The sequence below is a fragment of the Pinus tabuliformis genome, chromosome 7 (genome assembly GCF_031772625.1).
Source record: "Pinus tabuliformis cultivar Carrire ecotype Pingquan chromosome 7, CPIR1, whole genome shotgun sequence".
NCBI lineage: Eukaryota > Viridiplantae > Streptophyta > Pinopsida > Pinales > Pinaceae > Pinus > Pinus tabuliformis.
In genome coordinates this window covers 700,674,162-700,695,554 of record NC_142293.1, presented here as the reverse complement: position 1 = coordinate 700,695,554, position 21,393 = coordinate 700,674,162, and positions in this window count along the sequence as shown.

Genomic DNA, 21,393 nt, shown 5'->3' with positions numbered 1-21,393 from the left:
GTGCAAATATTACACTATGTTTGATCATGAAACGGAGGACTGGCCTAAGTTGATAGTAAGGATACATGCCAAAGGGGAACTACCACCTCAGCTGACTTAGAACCTACAGATGATGAGGTCTGAGCCTCACAAAGAGGATCTGAATGTGAATATAGTGCTCCAAAGTGGAATTGCAACAGGGGATGATAAGGGAAAACAGTTCAAAGACAGTGCATGGGTCCGAAAGCTCCAGTGAAGGAGGTTTAATTTGATTTGGAGTGTGCACGTGAAATGTTCATGGAAGCAAAGAAGATCTTCATTGAGGCCTCACCTCAGGGAGCAAGGATAAGCCTGCTCAGGAGATGTACCCTTCTATGCTGCTGTGAGATAGCAAGGCTGTGAAGGGATTACAGGAGCTTATAAATAGATGCATTAGAAACACTCTGGGTGAAATGTGCGTGGTACGAAATATTGGTAAGCATAAAGCAAGGATAAGACGAGAAATGAGACTGGCTGTGTAGATAGGAGAATATCAAATGGATCAGGTTATTTTGGATCTGGAGTCAGACATGAATGTCCTACTCAAGAGTACTTGGGAGCAAATGGGAAGACCCGCACTATAGTGGTCTCCGATTCAATTAAGGATGAAAAATCAGCAGAAGATCATCCCCATGGGGTGGCTACAAGGGGTGACTGTAGATATTGAAGGTGCGAGTGCATTGGCTGATTTTCAAGTAACAGAAATTGTGGATGACAACAACCCCTACCCTGTGCTCCTTGACATTGATTGGGCTACTGACATGAATGGGGTAATCAACCTAAAGAAGCAGAAGAAGTTATTTGAAAAGAAATCTTTCCGTGTAATAGTACCCCTAGTCCCGCTAACCAGTCTGCGATTATGAGAGTGATGACGATTTGGACTATATATAAGATAACAATGTGAGACCAATATTGGGTGAATCCAACAGTGGATGGACTAATTACATGGGATTGTGAGAGTTCCTGCACCTCAGACTCTGATGAAGAACTAGAGCGTTGGCAGAATCGATTACATGAAGTAATCACACTGAGCTGTAACATGATGACCCGATCGCTGCACTGTGTGTTGTCAGAGGTAAGAAATATGCCCACTTATGATGGCTTTAATGATGTAGATATATTTCTGGATGCATTTGAGAGGGAAGTACCAGAGAAGTAGCGCTTCCAAGCTTTGGACTGGGCACTACTTGCTATGCCCGCAAGGTGGTGGGGTATGAAAAAGGGTAGCTTTGATGATTGGCGTGAGTGTAGGATGATGATGAGAACACGCTTTGGGAAACTGAAGGTATGAATGACAGAAAAATATGATGGGAAGGATGATCCATGCACACTCTTGGCAAAATGGGCTCAGTCTTATGGAGTGAAGCCCCAACCAGAATGGGTACACCTTTTCTGTCACACCTTGGATGTCATCCCAATGAACTGGTACTTAGAAATAGAGCTCTGCCATGGTACAGGTGAATGGGATATCCTGTGTGAAGGATTCGTAATGACATTCAGTTTTGAAGATAGGTTTGACTGTATTGACGAAGCACTGAAAGAAGTGAAAGCAGCAATCTTCTGGATACCACAGGATCCATTGGATCTAATTCAACCCTATTGGACTACTTAGCTGAGTCATGTGCTAGAATGCTATAATGTGACCATTGAAGAAGAAGATGAGGATCCACTAAAGATTAACATCCCTAAAACAGAGGGTCACCACGAGGTTGAGGGACCACAGATTGAGAATCTTGATATAACCACACCACTAAAAACGATACAGGTAAATATTGGTACAGAGGAGGAGCCAAAATTTGTGAAAATTGGAGATTACTAGGATGACACAACGGTGGATAAGGTCTTTGAATTGTTCTGTGAATACCAGGATTTGTTCCCTACCAAGTTTACGGAGCTAAAAGGGATAATAAGAGACCTGGGTGTTATGAAGATCATGTTAAAACCTGACATCAATCTGGTTAAGCAAAGGCCTTACCATCTCAATCTGAAGTATAAGGAGAAGGTCCACTTAGAGCTAGACAATATGCTCGCAACAGGCATCATTGAGCCTATGGAAGAATCTAATTAGGTAAGCCCAATGGCAGTACAGGAAAAGAAGCAGAAAGATGAAATAAGGATATGTGTAGATCTCAAGAAGTTGAATGACACTTGCGTACATGATCCTTTCCCGACTCTGTTCACTGATGAAGTGTTCGATAATGTAGGTGGTCAGGAAGCGTATTCCTTCACTGATGGATTCTATGGGTACCATCAGATCAAAATCACACTAGAGGATAGAAGCAAGACAACCTTTGCGACTGAGTGGGGATGTTTTCAGTACACTGTAATACCGTTCGAATTGAAGAATATGCCTACGATTTTTTCACGCATAGTCATTGTTGCATTCAAGGAATTTATTCATAAATTTATGGAAGTGTACTTTGATGACTGGACTGTGTTTGGGCTAGTGAAATGCCATGTTGCAAGTTTGCACCCGATGCTCGATACCTGTCGTAGGTACCATATCATGCTCAATATGAAGAAGTGCCTGTTTTGTGTTCCTTTTGGGACTCTGTTGGGTCATGTGGTTTGTAGACAGGGACTGATGGTAGATCTTGCGAAGATCACGTTGATACTTAACTTGGAAGTGTCAAGGAGTGTGAAATGGTTGTGTGCAACCTCAGGACATACTAGGTATTATAGGAAGTTTATCAAGGGCTATGCCCAGATCACCCTGCCTATCGAGAAGTTGTTGAAAAAGCATGTCATGTTATGTTGGAATGAGCAATGTAAGAAAATGTTGGATGTATTGAAAGAAAAGATGGTCACCACGCCGATTTTAGTCTTCCTGGATTGGAATAAGGAGTTTCATGTACATGTTGACATGTGATGTATAGCACTGGGAGCAGTGTTGACACAGGCTGGCGGAGGAGAATTGGACCATCCAATAGCATTCACAAGCAAAAGGTTATCCGAGGTTGAAAAGAACTATTCCACCACCGAGCGTGATGGGTTAGCCATGGTATACATGCTCCAAATGTTTAGACACTATTTGCTGGGTGGCCATTTTAAGATGTATACGGATCATTCTGCATTGAAATACTTGGTCAATAAGCCTGTGTTGGGGGGTAGAATCTATTAGAAAATTATATATTATAGAGCAACGGAACACATAAAATATATTGCAGAAATACAAACACAAAGAACACATAAAACAAGAGAGACATAGATATACGTGGTTCACTCAATTTGGGCTACGTCCATGGAGAAACAGCCAGTCCTTCCTTTTATATTATCCATCAAACTGAAGAGATACAACCTATCTCAGATCTGTTGTAATTCCCTCTTCGCTCTCACACAATCTCCTCTCTTTCTCACTCAGAATACAGATCTACATAGACGCAATACAATTCCCTCATATATAGTGAGGGGTTGCCTTCTAGGGAAAAAAACCCTAAATTAAACATAACTTCTACCATCAGATCTCTGCCTAATGAAAAACCCAGATTGACTATGAAATTACAACATTTTACAAGGGAATTTTACATCTATTTTTAGCTTCGAGGGCACTGCCCCTGATTGCCCCACCAGGAGGGGGCTCCCAAGGTCACAGGTGGCCCCCCTGGACCCGCAAGGTGGACTTGAGTTGTATATGTTTAGTATTGGAATGAAATGCAGAGTTCTTTGCAAGATGTATGGCACTCTGGCTGTCACTGTATAACTTTCCCAACTCCTGCTTCTTATCCAATTCATCCAGAAACATTTGTAACCAAATCATTTCTTTACTAGCCTCTGTAGCAACAACATACTCTGATTCTGTTGTTGAGACTGCAACAACACTTTGCAGTTTTGAGACCCAACTGATAGTTGTTCCACCTACAGTAAACACATACCCTGTTGTGCTCCTCCTGTTATCTCTATCACCCACCATATCTGCATCAACATATCCCTGTAGAGCAATGTTTGAACCACCAAAGCATAATGCTTGATTTTTGGTACCTCTCAAATACCCAAGAATCCACTTCACCGCCATCCAATGTTCTTTTCTTAGATTGTTCATGTACCTGCTTACAACTCCCACTACATGTGCAATATCAGGCCTTGTGTAGACCATTGCATAAATTAAGCTTCCAACTATTGATGCATATGGAACTTTAAACATATGAGCCATTTCTTCCTGAGTCTTGGGACACTCCTCCTTACTTAATTTGAAATGGGTAGCCAAAGGTATACTAACTAGTTTTGCATTCTGCATATTAAACCTTTTCAACACCTTTTCTATGTACTCACTTTGAGACAATGTTAATTGTGATTCTTCCTATCTCTAGTTATTCTCATACCAAGGATTTGTTTTGCAGCACCCAAATCCTTCATTGCAAATGAGTTCACCAATTTTATTTTGAGCACATTTATTTCCTACATGTTAGAACCTGCAGCAAGCATGTCCTCTACATACAATAACAATATAATATAGTTTCTATCATTTTTCCTTTTGAGATAAACACAATGATCAGAGTGACATCTAGGATAACCTTGTTCAGACATAGACCTATCAAATTTTAGATACCACTCACTGCCTTCGAACCCGTTTTAAGCCATACAATCTCTTCTTCAACCTGCACACTAGTTTCTCCTTCCCTTTTACCTCATATCCATGTGGCCGCTGCATATATATATCTTCCTACAAATCCCCATGGAGAAAGGATGTCTTTGCATCTAACTGGTCAAGATGCAAATGTTCAGCTACTAGTAGACTTAAAATAGTTTTGATTGAACTCATTTTAACAACAGGAGAAAATATCTCATCAAAGTCTATACCTTCTTTTTGTGCAAACCCTTTCACCACAAGTCTAGGTTTATACCTTTTTCTACCTCCATTGTCTTCCTTCAACTTGTAAACTCATTTATTCTGCAATGTTCTTTTACCTGCAGGAAATCTGACTAAGTCCCAAGTCTAGTTATGTGCTAAAGAGTCCATCTCTTCTTTCATGGTTTGCTCCCACTTCTTCCTGGCTTCTACCTGCACTACTTCTTTATAAAATTCTTGTTCACAAAAATTAGTCAACAATACATAATATAATATTGGGGAGTATTGTTCAGGGGGTCTACTTATCCAAGTATATCTTCTAACACTACTTTTAGGTGTTTGAGGTGCTTGTTGCTGTTAAGGTTGTTGTTCTAGCCATTGATCATTATGATTTTCAGGCAGCATCACTTTTTTTGTGATCCCATCAAGCACTGTGTATTCTTTGTTTTCTTTTTCTTGTTTCTTTTCCTGCAACTGATCCTTATACAAAACCTTTTCATTAAATATGACATTTCTGCTCCTAATGGTTTTGTGTTTTTCATAATCATGAAAGCGATAACCAAAATCATTAACACCATATCCAATAAAAGTACATTTCTTTGATTTTGCCTCAAGCTTTGTTATATTTTCTTTATTAATGTGGACAAAGGCTTCACAACCAAAAGTTTTTAAATATGAGTAGTTTACATTTTTACTTGTCCATGCCTCCTCTAGAATACCACCATCCAAGGAACTTGAAGGCCCTTTGTTTATTAGATAAACAATAGTATCCACAGAATCTACCCAAAATTATAGAGGCAATCCTGCATGCAATCTCATGCACCTTGTACACTCCATGACTATCCTCTTCATCCTTTCTGACACACCATTTTATTGTGGCGTTCCTAGAACTGTCTTCTCTCTCTAAAGTCCATTCTATGAATAGTACCTATCAAAATATTCGCTGTAATATTCACCTCCATTGTTTGATCTGAGACACTTCAACCTTTTTCTTGTCTCATTTTCAACCAAAGCTTTCCATTTCTTGAAAGTATCAAATACATCAGATTTATTTCTAATACAATAAATCCAGGTTTTTCTGGTTGCTCATCAATAAAAGTAACATAATAATGAGAGCCACCAAGAGATGATACCTGAGCAGCTCCCCATACATCCGTATGCACAAGCTCTAATTTTTTGCTCTTCTTTTCTTTCCCAACTCTGAGGAATCTGACACTCTTCTGTTTTCCATAAACAAAATTCTCACGGAATTTTAAATCAACATGCTTCAAACCTGGCAACAAATTTCTTGAGTGAAGAATCTTCATCCTCTTCTCAATCATGTGCTAGAGCCTATGATGCAACAATGCCGTATCTTCTCCTGAAGAGGTTAAAGCATTAACAGAATTAGAAATACCATTAGATAAATACAATGTACCAACCTTTTCTCCTTTTGCTATTACCAGGGATCCTTTAGTGACCTTCTGGGTTTTATCTGTAAAAGTAGTCACATAGCCTTCACCTCCCAACTACCCTATTGAAATAATATTTTTCTTCAGATCTGGAACATGCCTTACCTCGTTCAACAGTCATTGATTTACATTCTGTTGTTTTATGAGGACTGTACCCATTCCAATTATTTTACAGGGTTTATCATCACCCAATTGAACCTGTCCAAAATCTCCTTGAACATAATCATGAAAATGTTTCCTATCAAGTGTGGCATGGAATGAGGCCCCTGAATCTACCACCCAGGCATCAATAATACTTTCTAAAGAAAGAATCAAAGCATCTTTCAACACATCACATGTCAAATTCGCTTCATTATTGTTTTTTTGTTGCACGTCTCCTTATTTTCCCTTCCGAGACTTGTAGTCTTTCTTCAAGTGTCCTTTCTTCCCACATTTCCAGCACACTATCCTCGATCTAGGCTTGGATCTTCCTTTCCTTGACTTACTGTGATATCCTGGGCTCTTTCCACTTTCCATTTTTCTTCCCCTAGTCTCTGTAGTCAAATCATTACCTGATGTCTCACCCAATATTTTCCGTCCCATTTCCTTGCTAAGGATTGCACTGACAACATTATCAAACTTTAAAGTACTAGATCTAAAGATAGAGTTACTAATGGCCATAACTAAACCATTCCAACTTTCTGGAAATGAGCACAGAAATAACAGAGTTGTAACTTCATCATCAATAGTTACCCCTACAGAACCTAACTGACTGGTAACTATCTTAAATTCATTTAAATGATCAGCAATAGATCCACCTTATGGCATTTTCATATTAAATAAATGCTTCCTAAGAAATACCTTATTTGAGGTTGAGGGTTTTTCATATAGTTTGGCCAACATCGACATTAAACCCTATGTTGTCATTTCCTTTGAAATATTAAATTCTACTGATGCCGCTAGGCACAACTATATTGTTTGAAGTGCCTTTCTATTGAGAATATCCCATTCTATGTCTATCATACTCATCGGCTTCTTTTCCTTTCCGCTCAATGGTTGGTACAGATATTTATGGTACAAATAATCTTCCATCTGCATCTTCCACAACTAGTAGTTTTGGTCGTTATTTTTTTCGACCCTAAAACTACCATCTTTTGCCATTGCTCCCACTCGAACCAGGAACCCTTCTCTCCTACGAGTTTATCAGCCAAATAGACCTTTGTCTCTGATAACATTTGTTAGAAAATTATATATTATAGAGCAACGGAACACATAAAATATATTGCAGAAATACAAACACAAAGAACACATAAAACAAGAGAGACACAGATATATGTGGTTCACCCAATTTGGGCTACGTCCACGGAGAAACACCCAGTACTTTCTTTTATATTATCCATCAAACTGAAGAGGAACAACCTACAGCAGATCCGTTGTAATTCTCTCTTTTCTCTCACACAATCCCCTCTCTCTTTCTCACTCAGAATACAGATCTACATAGACACAATATAGTTCCCTCATATATAGTGAGCAGTTGCCTTCTAGGGCAAAAAACCCTAAATTAAACATAAATTCTACCATCAGATCTCTGTTTAATGAATGGCCCGGATTGACTACAAAATTACAACATTTTACAAGGAAATTTTACATCTATTTTTAGCTTTGGGGGCACTACCCCCGATCCCCCACCCAGGGGGGGCTCCCAAAGGCTGCAGTCACCCTGTCCTGGACCCGCCAGAGGGACTTGCGTTGTATATGTTTAGTCTTGGAATGAAATGCAGAGTTCTTTGCAAGATGTATGGCACTTCGCCTGTCACTGTATAACCTACCCAACTCCTGCTTCTTACCCAATTCATCCAGAAACATTTGTAACCAAATCATATCTTTACTAGCCTCTGTAGCAGCAACACACTCTACTTCCATTGTTGAGAGTGCAACAACACTTTGCAATTTTGAGACCCAACTAACGATTGTTCCACCTATAGTAAACACATACCCTATTATGCTCCTCTTGTTATCTCTATCACCTGCCATATCTGCATCAACAAATCCCTATAGAGAAATGTTTGAACCACCAAAGAATAATGATTTATTTGTGGTACCTCTCAAATACCTGAGAATCCACTTCACTGCCATCCCATTTTCTTTTCCTGGATTTTTCATGTACTTGCTTACAACTCCCACTGCATGTGTGATATCAGGCCTTGTACAGACCATTGCCTACATTAAGCTTCCAACTGCTAATGCATATGGAACTTTAGACATATGAGCCATTTCTTCCAGATTCTTGGGACACTCCTCCTTACTTAATTTTAAATGGCTAGCCAAAGGTATACTAACTGGTTTTTCATTCTACATATTAAACCTTTTCAACACCTTTTCTATGTACTCACTTTGAGACAACATTAATTTGTGATTCTTCCTGTCTCTAGTTATTCTCATACCAAGGATTTGTTTTGCAGCACCAAATCCTTCATTGAAAATGACTTCACCAATTTTCTTTTGAGCACATTTATTTCCTGCATGTTAGAACCTACAACAAGCATGTCATCTACACACAATAACAATATAATATAACTGTCATCATTTTTCCTTTTTAGATAAACACAATGATTAGAGTGACATCTAGGATAACCTTGTTCAGACATAAGCCTATCAAATTTTAGATACCACTGCGTTGGAGCCTGTTTTAAGCCATACAAGCTCTTCTTCAACCTACACACTAGTTTCTCCTTCCCTTTTACCGCATATCCTTGTGGCTGTTTCATATAGATATCTTCCTCCAAATCCCCGTGGAGAAAGGTTGTCTTTACATCTAACTGCTCAAGATGCAAATCTTTAGCTACTACTAGGAGAAAATATCCCATCAATGTCTATACCCTTTTTCTGTGCAAACCCTTTCACCACAAATCTAGCTTTATACCTTTTTCTACCTCCATCTTCTTCCTTCAACTTGTAAACCCATTTCTTTTGCAATGTTGTTTTACCTGCAGGCAACCTGACTAAGTCCCAAGTCTGGTTATGTGCTAAGGAGTCCATCTCTTCTTTCATGGCTTGCTCCCACTTCTTCCTGGTTCCTACCTACACTGCTTCTTCATAACATTCAGGCTCACCAAAATCAGTCAACAGTACATAATGTAATGAAGGAGAGTATCGTTCTGGGGGTCTACTTATCTGAGTAGATCTTCTAACACCACTTTAAGGTGTTTGAGGTGCTTGTTGCTATTGTGGTTGTTGTTTTGGCCATTGATCATTATGATTTTCAGGCACCATCACTTTTTCTGTGATCTCATCAAGCACTATGTATTCTCTGTTTTCTTTTTCTTGTTTCTTTTCCTGCCGCTGATCCTTATACAAGACCTTTTCATTGAATATGATATATCTAGTCCTAATGATTTTGTGCTTTTCATAATCATAAAAGTGATAACCAAAATCATTAACATCATACCCAATAAAAGAACATTTCTTTGATTTTTCCTCAAGCTTTGTTCTATTGTATTTATTAATGTGGACAAAGGCTTCACAACCAAAAGCTTTTAAAAATGAGTAGTTTACCTTTTTACCCATCCATGCCTCCTTTGAAATACCACCATCCAAGGAACTTGAAGGACCTCTGTTTATTAGATAAACAATAGTATGTACAGCATCTATTAAAAATTGTAGAGGAAATCCTACATGCAATCTCATGCACCTTACACACTCCACAATTGTCATGTTCATCCTTTCTGACACACCATTTTCTTGTGGTTTTGCTGGAACTGTCTTCTCTCTCTGAATTCCATTCTTTGAATGGTACCTATCAAATTCTTTGCTGTAATATTCACCTCCATTGTCTAATCTAAGACACATCAACATTTTTCCTGTCTCATTTTCAACCAAAGCTTTCCATTTCTTTAAAGTATCAAATACATCAGATTTATTTCGAATACAATAAATCTAGGTTTTTCTAGTTGCATCAGCAATAAATGTAACATAATAATGAGAGCCACTAAGAGATGATACCTGAGCAGGTCCCCAGACATCTGTATGCACAAGCTCTAATTTTTCACTTTTCTTTTCTTTCCCAACTCTGAGGAATCTCACTCTCTTCTGTTTTCTATAAACACAATTCTGGTAGAATTTTAAATCAATATTGTTGAGCCTCTATTTTGTCTTGACCTTTTATGCTTTTTATTAAATGACTTGTGTTTGCACCAGGTGTTTATAGCCATTACCATCCTTTTTATGCTAATATATAGTCACCTAGAGGTAATAAGCTGTGAATTCTTGAATTCTCCTTTATGTAATAATCTGAAGGTATTTTCATGTCAAATCACCACTAATATCAAGTTTCTTGGATGGCAGATGTATAGATCTAGTTCCACTAGTCCACTTCCTGTTCCACCAGCCTAGTTCCTGTACCAACAGTGGAAATCATGTTCTCACTTCCACGATTTTCATACTTCGAACTATCATGAAAGAAAATGGCCATATGGGTTTTGGAGGGTAGGTGATCAAAATGCTGATGCATTCCTTTGATGGATTCCAAGCCTTCCAAACAGCACATGGAGTTAGAGTCAAAAATTTGGTCAAACTGCATTCAACAATGTCTCGACAATATCTACAAAACTAGTTTTTCACCTTTTTAGGGGAACTACATATAGTTTTGTAGCTATCCAATTATCATATCTCTTATTTTTAGTTGAAATGATTTTGAAATCTAATTTGTGTATTGGACCATGATAAAATTCGGATTGTTGGTGTACCAACATGGAAATAAAACATGAAGCCACGCTCTGTATGGGGTACACATGCATGGAGGGGGCACATCGAAATCAATAGCACAGGGAGACACTAGGACTTAGATGTATTTCGTTTGATAGAGGCAGGGTATTTTTATAATGTATAAGATTAAGTTTTATTGTGCGCTTAGTGGAATGACCGAGGGGACCATTGGAGTCTAGATATGTAATATTGATTTTAGAATTAATACAATCTGACATTAGTTTTATATATTAATCCTTCCACTCAGATTCAATTCTTGTTCCAGATTTCCTCGCATGGTTTAATGTCGGTTAGTTTTCTTAGTTTATGATTCCTTGGCTTAGATTGGTATAGTTTGATTTGATATAGTGTGTGTTGGCATAGATTACCATTTGATTATGTGACAGTTTGTTTCGTGTAGTATGACAGCATGCTTCTAGTCTAGACTACAATTCAAGTAGATTATTAAATCCTTTTCATCATTTTGAATGTTATTTAAATTTGACTAATGATGTTATATTAAAAAGAGTGAGGCAGAGTATATACTTTCATTTGCATCTCAATTGGTTTGCAGAATTAAAACATTATATTTACCTTGATCTCAACTGCTACATAATGAAAATTACTCTAAGATTCTAAAAGGGAAATTAGAGCATTCATGGAGCTGATTTCTTATCATTCATTATTATCTCAACGAAATAATGAAAGGATCAGTGAAGATCAATAATCGTGATTAATATTCCTTTCATCATAATGAATGTTGCATATATCATAGTATTTTTGTGAGCCTCGAAGAAACAAATGGATCTGTCTTGTTTCTATGATACACTTTGTGTTGAAGCAAAACATCGTCATCTTGATTCCTTTAAAACATTCAACTATTTTTGTAAGATTCAATTGCTTATGATTTCTATCTCAATTCATCTTTGTAGTATAGTAGTAGATCTTATGATTTCTAGCTTAGTTCATGTTCTCTCATATTTGTAGTGTAGCAGTAGATTTTAAGATGCTTTTCATTGGGCTTGTCTTGCATTTATTTTCCTAAATAGGTTGTGAGTGTGAGCAGAACCTACATTCCTTTGTCCCATGGACAATTGAGGAAGACTTACTACAGGAGTCAACCCAACCCAGGAGGAGCCAGAAGTAGACTCCCAGTGTGTTTATTTTGCCTTGAAGAGTGTTGTTTCTTTACTTGATTGATGCCTTTTGATTTCTTGTAGGTTCTAGGGTTTCAATTTCACAAATCTCTGAGGTCATATTCTGGCATTACCTGTGCTATGCCTCTAAGTCTTACGACCCCGGGTTGACAAATTAAATGTCGGTATAAATTTTGGTGTCATCTTAGTTGTAGGGTAGCTCGAGGGCAGAAGTGACGGTAAGACGTGAGTGAAGAGCCACGCATCCGCTGTAGCTTGGGTCATTCCAAAGTCGAGTTGTTCATATAAAACCTAACATTTATACCACCTAGCATTTTGGCACCGCTGCCGGGGAGACGTCGTAGGATAAGGCCTCGTGATTTGTCCTTTTTGCAATTGAATTTTTAGATTAGTGAGATTCCCCTTGCTTGTTGCAGCATACTAGACGATATTGCCAAAAAGCTCACAAGCCAGCTTTTCCTTTCTGCAAATGAGTGATTTTATTTAGTGCTAAGTGTGTTGCCTAATTCATGTTTATTTGCAATTGAGTTTTTAGGAATAATTTCTTAAGTAGCTTTCTTTTCCGCAATCTAGATTATTTAATTTCCACAAGTGTGATTTCCTTAGCTTATGATTTTGGTTTGTTCTTGATCTTTTGAGTTAATTTTTGCATATACTAAAAGAACCTCTACTCCAAATCCATGTGTTGACAATACCTGCTAGCAGGAAAATGACAGGAAATGTGATGTTATTAAAAGACTTATCTCAAATTCTAGCAGAAACTGGAGTCTCTGTTTCACAGAAAGATCACATTTTGGTCTCAATCAGAGAAAAGTTTATCCCTTTGGAAGAGAAGATTCATGAAGATCCAGAATATCTTCCTAAGGAGACTGAGCAGTTATGGGTCATGCTTGATGAGGAGAAGCTATCAGAAGCAGAGATTGAAGAACACCTACCTGATCTAGCCTACACCTTAGAAGACAAGGAAAGAAATGTGGAGGATTTGCATGCTGCACTGGAGGTTTCCCATGAATCAAACGACCAAGAGTATATGGATCCCATAGAATCTTGGTTTGAAATGACTGTCAGTATCCACTCCTCCCTTATCATTTGAAAATTTGTAGCATCACATCAGTTAAAGTAGCTGGTACCTCATGTTCTCTTATTTTCTTGTATATACTTTGCAAACTTGAACGTGAGTATAACTGTCCTTCTATTACGCACATGGATGCATTGGAAGTACTCCTATACATAGAAGGGAGTCTTCCACTTTTGAAGGTAGGGTGGGATAGAAAGAATAAATTAGTGTCGTGAATAAAGCTATTAGGGTTTTATTTTTAGCTAATGAAACCACTTTATGATCTAAATTAGTTGTTAACACACCTTTGTGACAAATCTTGTTGAGTACGATTCACTCTAATACCTCATGATTTTGCAAAGGTAACCATGATTAATCACTCTAATGAGCTGTCAATTGAGATATATGTTTTCGGTTTCCCTTAGAAGGTACTATTGAAAAACCCCTATGGTGGACCACTCTAGTAAAGATCACAATAAGTTATTCATGAGAACACTAGCATTCCTAATTCAAATAATCTCTCAGTCATTATTCATGATTATCTTTAATAAGTCTTTAGGGTAGAGAAACTAGCCAGTAATGATTAGTCATTAAAAACTTTTCACGCCACCCCGTAACTCTTAAGGAGTAGATTTGTCTCCCCACTTATTAAGTAGCCTCTAAAGTTACTCAAAATCAGAGTTTGCAAAATATTTAGGGGAGGATAAGAGGTCTCATGATGATCCGACCTACCTACCACGATCATGGGACCTAACATGTATGACGTTACTGCTCCTAGTCACCAAGCCAGAGTAATGGCTTTTAGCCAAAAGTTGGAAGATAGGAGGTCTCATCACGAACTGACCTGTTCATCCATGTTACTTCTTATGAGTGGCACTATCACCGGTTGGTTACCAAGCCAGGATAGTGGCCTTCATCTAAAAGTTAAAAAAAATCTAGCTCTGAATCTATATCTAGTAAGTGGGACACAAACATTTCACTGGGTTAAAAGACATCCCCGCCTATGGACACCTGCGAGCAACTAGGTTATGTCTATGGTATTAAAGTTAACTACATACTATGATTTTCTTGGTTATCCTTTTGTTTCCCTGAAACTCATCCTTTTTCTTGGACAATGATTTTAAGACAATTTTAACATGATGCACCGAGTTCCATCTTTCAAAAATTAGAGATCTTTGATGATGTGGTACCCTTAGTGAAGGTAATCCTTTGTACTTTATTGAGGGGAAATTTATTTTTGCATCTATATGACAACAAACATTTAGAGTGTTCAAGGTTACTGATTCTTAACTCTATTCTTACTCTCTTCCTGGTATCATCACTTGCTTTAATTTTCATAGGGATGAATTACTCAATAATGATTATTCACTAGGTGTTGTTTAACAATAGTGTTTATTGTTTTTAGTTGCCTTTGAATAAGCCCTATATGTCCTGGGAATAGGATTGTCATACTAAGAATGGGATTATTATCATAAGTACAGGATTGTTGTTATAGACATTTTTGTGCCTTGCAGCTCCAAGCATGAAATGTCCATAAACCAAGGGCTCCTAAGTCCCTAAAAGTGTTGTTCCAACCCCTAAAGGAACAAGGTCAACAAATTATAGCTTCTCCCAGAAGTTCTCCACCAGAAACTGCTCAGAATAAGTCAAAACAGGATCATTTCAGCTGCTTCACTGGCTAGCTACGTTGCATAGCACCTAAACACACTAGCTAGGTGTGTTGCAACGCACCTAAATGCACTATGAGGGTGCGTTGAGCGGGAAATGACAAATGGTAGTGCCATTCTGCGAGGTGGAAAGACAATGGAAGCTTCCAGAATCTTCTCCTATGACACTTGCCTCACTGAATTCGACCAAGGATGAGTAAGAGGCTTTCAGTCTCCAAGTGGAAGCAAGAACTGACAGAGAGAAGACACTAATCAAATCACAGGTTGACTCATCCTCCTTGCATACATCTATATATGGATCCCTCATCCCAGAGATCCAGAGGCTGGAATTTTGCACATTGTAAGGAATTGCTGTTGGTTTTGAGACAGAGATCAGAGTATTGGGTGATTTATGCTTTGTTGGAGGTGAAGGGGGGCTTCTTTGCTGGGAGGTTGATGCTGGGTCAGGAATCATCGGTTGTAACTCCTCCTGGATCTTCTTGTATATCAATAAAAACTATTTGAGTTTCTCCTCTATGCTTTTGTATCATTGATGCTTGTTACATTTGTATGGTTAGCTTAAATCTGATCCTAAGCTGTTTATGAATATAGATCCATGTCTTTGTATAGTTTTCTTCTTTTGTGATCTTACAGGTACTTGGTGAAGCTGGGCAAGTAAGGGAGCAGGTAGCTGGAAGCTGTCAAAGAAGAGAGGGATTGGATCAAAGGACTAGCGCAAGACACAGGTCGGTTCTTTCTATCCCCCTCTATCTTTAATTCATAAAGGAAATACAAAAGTAGTTTTCTCTGTTTGTTTCTAAGGCAGCTGTCACACCTTAGTGGGATAGAGCAGTTCTAAATAGACACTTTTCCTGGTAACAAAATGGCGACTCCACTGGGGAGAATGTCTAATTAGTTTGTTTGTGTATCTTGTTGTTGTTTGTTTCATAAACTTATAAGTAGCATTCGAACTGCATTTGCCACAACAAATGCAAAGTAGACATCTGCTGCTTCAATCCATTCACTGGATCTGTTTATGATTTGAACAGCTGATTCACAAATGATCTGATTGCCCTTGTGATAGCTCTTAGACCCTCCATAGATCTACCCCTGATTGTGCATTACTGATTGCTTTTACTCGGCCAAAAACCAAAGATTGAACTGCAAACCATGACCCAGAACCCAGACAGATTCTCGTTTCTGGCCCAGCGCAGGCACCGTTAAGAGTTCCTGCATTTCAGCGCACTTCCCGAAAGGGCAACCTGCGCTACAATCCAGTTTCTCTGTGTTACAGGTGCACTGATCAGACTAGCCCTGTGCAGCTGAGGTTCTTGTGCTTCATGCTTTCCAGTTTTGTCTTTGATTTTTGCAGCCTGTGGTCAGTATATGTCTGTCTAAAACCCCTTTTCCTTACAGTTATTCCGCCTCCTTTGTACAAAAGAACTGTAGATGTTTTTGTGTGTTTGTTGCGTCGTTTACAGTTTTCCATTGCAAAAGTACAATAGTCGTACTGTCGTCCTTTAATTTAGATCTGTCGCAAGTGTCGATTTTGATCATAGGAGAAAGTTTGATTGCTGTTGATGGTTGATTATACTTTTACTATTGCCTTTGGTCTGAATTTGTGACTTTCTAGTGTCAAAAACGAGTATTTATTTCAAAATCGTAAAGTGTCGTAATCGTCTCTATCTTTTGATTTTGAAAAGAAGCTTGTTTATGTTTGTCGCTTGAAAGCAAATTCAGATTTGTACATCAACTTTCTTTTTAGCATCAATATTAAGAAAGTCGAAAACAAATACATGCACATGTGCATTTGCATATTGACAGTCTGTTTGGCTTGATTTAGGAAAGTGCATTTACAGTGTGCTCTTTGCTCTTTGTGAAAAAATTGTGTCTTTCTCTTCCCCTAGTAGCTAGGATTTTCATTGCAGAAAAGAGATAAAAGTTTGCTTATCATATTTAGATTGCATTTTAGGAATTACATCTACATCTCATGGTGAACCCAAAAGGCAAACTTCATAAGAAAGATCAACTTAAAATAAATTCAATGAATCTAACAATGCTTTGGAACTTAACGCACAACATTTAGAGGTCTAGGCTAGAGACGTATTCCGGCGTCGTAAAACCTGGTAACTGTTGTCCTCACTGATGGTTGGGTGATTCCTCCACTTTGAGACAATAAGTGCTAGTACAGACTTGTGCTCCCACATACCGTCGAGTATATTTTGGGAGACCCCTATAGGATTAAATCCTTTATCCATAGGAAGTCGTGTCTGCCACCCTATCGGTCGCAATGCACTGAACACAGCATTCAGGAAGATTGACTGCCATACCGTAAAAAGTATTCTACAGTTTTGCGATTGGTTTGGTACTCCCTCTACCTAGATCTCCAGATCAGTCCCTTTCGTTCCTTTTCAGACTCTTTAACGGAAAAGGTCCATCTGAGCACTTGTCACTTCAGGCTCATTAAAAATCGAAGGAGACTAGAGTCATCTTTTGTTTTTTCTCGACTCTTAAAAACTGAAAAAACAAGTTGTGTCAAAGCGTCTAAAAATTTATTTTAAACAGAATATTCATTACCCTTTCCTACGTTGATCTTGGGTTGAGAAAATGGAGTCTACCAACCAAGGAATTCCCCTTGGAGGAAATCCTAGTCCCTTCTCCTCTTGGGGAGATGTTGGTGCACCCCATATGGCTACATTGTCACTTCCAGGACTAACAATTGGTTTTCCTGTATGGCTCTTCTCAACCTCTGTCGTTCAGAACACCACTATTCCTGAACAATCGAATCAACAATTAGACGAGTCCAGAGTTGCCCACCAACCTTCTACTTCCTCTAATTCTTCCTCTCCTCCTTCCTCTTCGCTTGATGGGGTTGGTAAAGCCAAAAGTCAAGTTCCTAAGGAGAAGAAGGAAAAGAAGAAGAAAGAGAAGAAGAAGAAGGAGCCAAAGGCGAATGGGGGAAAACGAGTGTCGTCTAACGAAAATCCACACACTGCACCGACCAGGCCTAAATCGCCATGTGTCATTTGCAGAGGAGACCACTTTCACAGAGATTGTCCTTGCATCCCTCGGATATTAAGGGACTGGTCTCCTAGATTGCACAACCCAGTGTCGTCAACCTCTGATGATCATGTTGAAAGCACACCGTCGACTAGTGAAAGTGAAGTCCCAGGACAGAAAGGCAAATATAGATTTCCTTGTAAATTGAGTGAAGGCGATCATGTCGTCCACCGTTGTCCCTTCTTAGATGAAGCTAAAAGGGTTTTGGATGATCTTCCGGTTTCACCGTTACGACTTCCTCCTAGATATAAAAAACTCTTGCCGAGTCCATCACTAGTTGAAAATCCGGCTGGCCCGCTCAGGTGGTCGGCTGAAGCACCTATCATTGAAGATAAACCATCTAGATCCATACCAGACGAAAGTCAAAAGGTCGAGACGACAGTTGACCCGGTCTTGCCTCTAGAGGTTTCATCTTCAGATGATACAATCACTGAGGAGAACAAGGATGACACCATCCAAATTCTCTTCATAAGCACAGACTCCAACGAACATGGGGGCAATTCACCCGTTCCTTTACCGCAGGAAGGAAGTTCGTCAGAGTCGTACCCGGCCGTCTATTCGGTCCCACCTCCAAGCAACCTAGATGTCTCCTTCGACTGGAATCAACTAGGCAGACCCCGTTTACTAGCAAGCATACCATTCTGAATTATCGTTCAAATATATAGAATGGTTATGGTTGGTACCATCGTAGATGAGGGGGCTTCTGTGAGTATCCTTTCCTCAACTGCTTGGAAAGCGCTTGGTTCGCCATCGCTTTTGCCTGAGATGAGAAATATGACAGGCTTTGATAAAGGAACCAGTCGACCTTTAGGGATCCTTCCCGATGTGCCCATAACATTGAGAGGGAAAACCGTTCACCTGAACGTAATGGTAGTTCAAGGACCCCTAGATTACAATCTACTCCTTGGACGAGACTATATTTATTGCATGGGAGCAATTGTCTCCTCACTCTTTAGAGTAATGTGTTTTCCGCACGAAGGAAGAGTGGTCAAGCTCGTGGACCAGCTTTCATTTCCCGGATCACGCATAGCAAATAGTCATATACCATCCCTAAATGGTCTTTTCACGCAAGAAATGTCTCAATTTCCAGTCTGTCCTCCCGATGAGCGCGAGTAATTCGGAGGGATATGACTGAAACCCAGGGGGCATGCATCCTGGTCTGCTTCGGCACGAAAACTCCGGGTATAGAGTAGGTTTCCGTGGGAGAATATGCCTAGTCTGTACCCCCATCCGTGAGTGGGAGAGGGGGTTATTCTAGTACAGGATTCTCTTGTCAAAGTTATGTGAGTTGGTGAGCGCCACCACTCGCCTTTGTTTATCTAGGTAGATATCACCGAAGAAGTGTTTTGTTTGCGCCATGAATAGAACAATCTTTGGGTAACCTATAAGAGGTAGGCCTCTCTCAGTAAAACAAATGTTTTAACAGACTAAAGAAGGGGTAACCTTGAAACTCTGTTTTATACCTGGGAGCATGCAAACCTTTTGGAGTGCAAGCAAAGAGCGACTATTTATTTTTTTAAAATTTTTAGGACCTCTAACCCTTTAAACCCGTAGGATTGGTCATTTCATAACTCGCATAAAGAAAGGATGTGGGGCAAAACTCTAAAAATTGTCGTTTTATATGATACATTCTTATCATACGACTGGATTAATCAAGCAGTTTTAGCACATAGTTCAAGCTCGTTAAAAAATAAACATAAGACATGAGCAAATGTTTCCACCCGCGTTTAAGCTCATTAAAAAATGAACTATTCCCCGGTAAATAACCACCGTGAATGTAGTACTTCAGCCATTAAAACCTTGGTTGTGTTTGCACCGTCACCTCCACTTTTACATTGGCCGATCATTCACCTCCATTTGATTGTTTACCCATTTTGAGGAACAGCTGCGAAGAGTGATTTCACTAGCCATCCTTGTGACACTGCCATGATTGGAAAATTCCAAACCTTACCTAGAATCAGTTGCTACCCATTTTATCACTCGTTCCTCAAAAGACGAGTCTTCTTTAAGCTCTTTTCAACTGACTCGTAAAATATGAAAAGATTGTCGAGCCATTGGCCTCTCCAGCTCGTTAAAGGGACAGGAAGTGTTATCCCTCATCTAGATTTTAATCTTTTTGGACCTGAGGGATTATTGCACAAAAAGATCGAGCGCTTGTTTTGTTCGGCTCGTTAAAACTATCGAAAATTCATCCCTTCTGTATTGTTTTATACTTTTTCGGAATTAAGGGATTAGATGACGAAAAAGGAATTTTGGAGTTACCTTTACGTACCTTTTCAGACTCTCTAAAAATGAAAAGGACCGAGTTATCTTTGTCGTTAAACTCGTTAAAAGGATTAATAGCAACAAACTTGTCTTTAGACGAGAACGAGTTTCACTATCGCTAGGCTCGTTAAAACATAGCGATGGATTTGCCCGAAGGGAAAATTATAGAACAAGCATATGTTATCCTCCTCAAGCTTGACAAAAATAAAGAGGTACTGGTCAGCAATGACTGGGGAAAAATTGGGAAGAAAACTCAAAGAATCTTTATTGGTAGCAAGTCGCTCTTGAACATGACACTTCCACTCCGTGTCCGAGTCGGGTTGGGTTGTTTCATTCACCGGTCACATCGCCATGGTCACGTCATACCATCCACATTTGGGGTTAATGCTACCAATCCATCACATCAGTGTCGTCGACATGTTCAAGAGAAGCCATCCAGAGAAGTCACCTGTGTCCCACCCACTACCATACATTATACTCCATTCTTTCATGACCGCCACCCTGAACCGTATATCATCAGATTGTTTTCACCTCCATCAAAATCATTTGCTCCGTTCCGTGTCATTGATGTGGGATTCATTAAGGCCCTCCTTTGACGGATCACTTCTTGTCGATGTCAACTCATTATCCAAGAAGTTGGTCTAGGAACACCCCATTCAGTACTTTGAAGCTTGCATGCCTTAATGGCAAGTTTCTCACTTCCGGCGACAGGTTAACATCAATGGCCTTTGACCGAAAGATTTTGCGTGGTGTTCGACGCCAAGTCCTTTATTCACACCACATGAATTGTACTGTAGTACCTTGAGGGTCATTATCATTATCGGTGATTCCTCTCGTGCTTGTTAACAGTTTACATCATTGATTGGTAATCAAGCGATGTCTTTCCATGTTCGACTTCAGAACATTTCTCAGATGGATCGACTTGTACTTCGAGTGAAGATCGGACGAGATTGAAGACCCCGGATCTAGTTTCATCCATCCGGGCTGCGATATATATTCAGGGAAATAAAGACATTAAATGTACAGCATTGCAGCACAGATAGTCATCCTACCAAAAGGATGATGGCTCTATCAGAATCATCAGTCTACACTCAGACGATTGTCTATCCTATGTACATGAAAATGAATTTATAAAGCTGAGCATGGGAATGCCCGCCTCAGCTAGATCATGAAAAACAGTATGAAGATAATTTATTGTATTGTATCTTATTACAGGTCTCCTCCCAGCATT